We start from the raw sequence: 4,325 nt of genomic DNA, 5'->3' as shown, positions 1-4,325 counted from the left end.
TGAACCTGACGCTGAGCGGACTCAGAGGTCTGGTTCCTGGCTGCACGGTCGCTGGTAGGCGACCGTACACTCGGTACCTCCCGCGAACGAGAGGCCGAGACGGACCCTGATGCAGTGGCAGAACCACTGACACCAGGCGAGGAAGTACCGGTGTTAGCCGGTACCCCTCTGGTCCCCGTAGTCTTCTTCCTTGCGGAAAGAAGAGACGGCCCCGCTCCGAAGGAGCAGGAGGACCAGCGGAAGGAACCCTCCCGTCCCACCGAGGTGAGACTGGGTCCCGAGAAGCTCCCGATGGGAGACTTCTTAGGAGGGAGGAGGCGACCTTCTTCTTCCTCGGCTGTAAAGCCTTAGAAGTCGAAGGGGAAGAGGCGGCGGCCGACGACGATGAAGAAGATGAAGACGACGACCACGACACCTTCCTCCTCTTCTTCGTCAGCTTCCTCAGGACAAGACGTAAGATCTGCTATCCAGGGTCGGAGCCGGGGCTGCTGTAGCCGAAGCCACAGGGCCCGGACGCACCTGTACAGACAGACCAAAGTCTGGGGTAGTACCACCACGAACAGGGACGACATCAGCAGGTATGGGCATCCAGGAACAGCAGGCACGGCCAGCACATCATCGGTAGGGACAGCCAGCGCAGCAACGGCAGGAACAGCCAGCGCAGCAACGGCAGGGCCAGCCAGCGCAGCAACTGCATGGACAGTCAGCCCAGAATCGGCAGGTACGGCAGGCAGCACCGGAAACACAGGAAGTGGAGCAGCAGCCAGCAACATCCTGGTACCGGCGGGCAGGTCCAGGGGCGAGTTCTAGGGCAGCGGAAGTGTGGTCGCTGCAGCGCGGCAACCACGAGCGGCGGCGGCACGCCCCTCTCGTACGGCGAACGGCACTTCACAGCGGCTGTAGGCAAGACTGTTACCACGTGAGGCGAGTACACCAGGTGAGGAGGGACGTCGTCACCTGGTTGCGTGGTCACCACTCCATGGGTGACCGCAGTAGGCCCAGACATAGACCGCAGCCCCTGGACACCAGCACGCTCTGCAATTGGAAGGACGCCCATACCTCACCAAGGTCCACCCTCGTGGCAGTAGCACCTGCGGAAATATAGTAGTAGCGATTAATGGGGGGGAAATCCCCTCGTGCGGGGGTTTTGATCCCTCCCGAACGAGTGAAGACCCCTAATACAATTGTACATCGGGCACCGGAGCGCCCTCCCCCGCGCTCGACGGATCGGGCGAGGAGAAGAACGCCGATAACCTCCCCCCCCCCCAAGGGGAAGAGCCATCTGTGGGAACTGAGCGGGGGGGGTCTCGTTCCCCCACCCCCGCACAGTCCCCATGTACCCAACAACAAATAAGAGCCCTAGAGCAACCGTGCCATCGGCACGAATACAAGGCATAAGGATCAATTCCCTGACTGAGCGGTAACTTGAACAAATAAATAAAATGATGCAATCTTGCAAAACGACATTCACTTCACAATGAATAAGGGCTCGGATCGAGCGCATTTGCGCCCTCGGTACCGAGCGCAAGGGTGAAAGGTTTCATTCCTTACCTTTATGGATCAAGGTTTCTGGAAACCTTGATCCATAATGAAATGATGCAATCAACAAATATATGAAAATGAAAAGACTACTGCGCTTGCGATTTCACTTCATACAAATAAAAAGGGGAAGGATCAATTCCCGTGAATAGCGGAACATTGATCCCAGTCAACAATGCAATCTCAATAAAAAAAATGAAAATGAAAAAGAACTGCACTTGCGATTTCACTTCATTCAAATTAAAAAGGGGGAAGGATCATCTCCGTCAAGCTCGGAAACTGATCCAAAATGAGTATTGCTACAATAAAAAATAATATATGAAAATGAAAAAGAATACTGTACTTGCGATTCCACTTTCATACTGAATAAGTTTTCCGTGCCGAGCGCATTCGTTCGGCAACGGGCATACAGGTCAAAAAATTATAAATGAAAAGAGCACTTACTTACGATTTTCATCTACACATTTCCAACCCAATATACGCTCGGAGCGAGCGCTCCCGCCCTCGGCACCGAGCATACACAATACGAGGATCATTCTGGGAAAATGAATTCCCGCAATTACGCCCTTCAGTCCCGGCACTCGGGTAATCGGAGGCGTTGTGAACCAAGATCCTTTAATTCACAATTGAATTCAATGAAATGATTGTACTTACAATTCAGTTTCACTAGATACATAGAAAAAGAAAAACACAATCATGCGAAAGCAAACGACGATGAAGCGGGCAGAGAGCGATGATACACGTCCACACGCCAGCAGGCCGAAAGCAAAAGTGATTTGTTTACCTACCATTCGTCGCGCGCAGCGCGCCTGTCGGACAAGCAGTTAACTACCGAACCCCTTGTTCGAAAGCTTACGACCTATCCAGCTGCCGCTAGTACCTTCCTATTGTAAAAGGACCGAAGGTTTGTATGCCGTGTCGGAACAAATGCAATTTTCGACAAATTGTCATTTGTTCCGATACGTAATACAAACCCTCGGTCCTTTAACAATAGGAAGACTCACTTCTTGGTGGGAGGAATCTGAGTCTTTTTGGTGAACAGACTGGTGTTCGTCCAACCCTGGAGTGCCTCCCTGGTCGTAAGAGCAAGGGAGGGATCCAAACCTCTGTCCGATTGATCGGGGTGTGCACCGCAGGATCAATGGTCAGACCTCTGGGCCAAGTACTAAGAGAGAGGCAAGCGTATCTCTTCGTACCAGCAAGCAAGAACTTGTTCCTGTTTGCAAGAGACAATCATAAAATGATGGGTTTGTCTCAATTTGGCATCCACTTCCTCCCCCTTGTTGGAGGAAGTGGTGGATATTTACTCCTATCCCTACTGAAAGGGATAGGATGGTGCTCTATTGAGTAGCTCACCTGCATCTCGTCCTTACCCAGCAGGGTGACGACCGTGTCCCTCTACCCAAAGGTAGAGGGAAGAAAAAGATGGGAGAGGAGCCAGTCACACTCTCATTCCTCATCCATTCTTACGGTCACACCAGGACTCGATTGCTGTTCAGCCTGCGAGGGTCTGGGTTAACTACACAACGTGTTGAGGCAACCACCACGGTTCCTAAGGAAAAAGATCCAAGGAACTGTGGGCAATATCCTGAAGGTATAAAAAAAGAAGGAGGTGCGGGTGCGTACCGGTTGGACCAGGGGGGGGGCGCCTGCCTTCATTACCTGCGCCACGGAGAAGTTCTTGCGGAACGCGAGAGAATGATGAAGAGGCGTCCACACTCATCCTGGGTGTCGAGTTTCTTCAGACAGCTCCGTCGCACCTTCACAGGACAAAGCAGCATAGCCTTCGTATCGGAGGCGGTGAAGTCCATTAGGGAGGGTATTGTGAAGGACTCGAACCAATCGTCAGTTACCGAAGGGTTCTGAGTCTTCGCTACGAAGATCGGTACGAAATAAACGAGCGTCACAAATCCCCATCCCTTGTGCTTGACTTCTCAAGAGAAGTCATGCAGTTACCTAAGACGAAAAGAAGGGAATAGTCGTATGACCTATCCCTCTTCTCGACTTTGGTTATGTACAGTACTCATACTGACAAGCTATTAAGACGAAGTAATGATTGCTCTGGAACAACCGAACTAAGTCCACAGCATAGTTCGTAACTGACTCGGGCGCTCTGACAGCTGCCGACTGCTGTTCGGAATCAGTAGAGGCAAGTTTGTCCAAGCATCCGGGTAAGTCACGTGACCTTCGCCCTTTAAGAGTTATGCTGAGAGACCAAAACAAATAAAATATTTGTTAGTCACCGATGCCGGACGGCGCGGCGATGATTCTCTTAATGCATAAGCTCAAAAGGCGAAAGTCAATTGCCTTCAAAGACCGAGGTCCCTGATGGCAAGAAAATCTCATAGACGTTGAATCCATCTTAAGGATTAAACAACACTATGTGACGTTGAAGACGAAGGCAGGCAATGATGCAACCTACGTCTTCCAGCTGAATCGAGAGAAGGAATCTCAAGATTCTAAACCTGTGCTTACAAATGACTGAAAACGCTAACCGCCATTTCATTGCTGTTCGTTGTGCAATGAAAGCGGGGCTTATTCAGTAATGAAACACAGGGGAGAGCCGCTTGAAGAACTGCTTCTCATGGGCTGAACGTTTGGAAGTAGAGCTGGCAGGTGTGGGAGATAGGCGATGTCTTTCAATACATCTGCTAATCCGGGGTGAACAATGAACAATTGTACACCTCCGAATTACAAGATATTTTGAGGACAAACTCAGATTCCGCAAAAATCATTCGCATTATCGGATACGATGCAGCAAGAGACTATTACAGAATTCTGTTACC

This window comes from Macrobrachium nipponense, chromosome 15, assembly GCF_015104395.2.
Source record: "Macrobrachium nipponense isolate FS-2020 chromosome 15, ASM1510439v2, whole genome shotgun sequence".
Lineage (NCBI taxonomy): Eukaryota > Metazoa > Arthropoda > Malacostraca > Decapoda > Palaemonidae > Macrobrachium > Macrobrachium nipponense.
The sequence above is the reverse complement of the archived record's forward strand: the minus strand, read 5'-3'. Positions refer to the sequence as shown.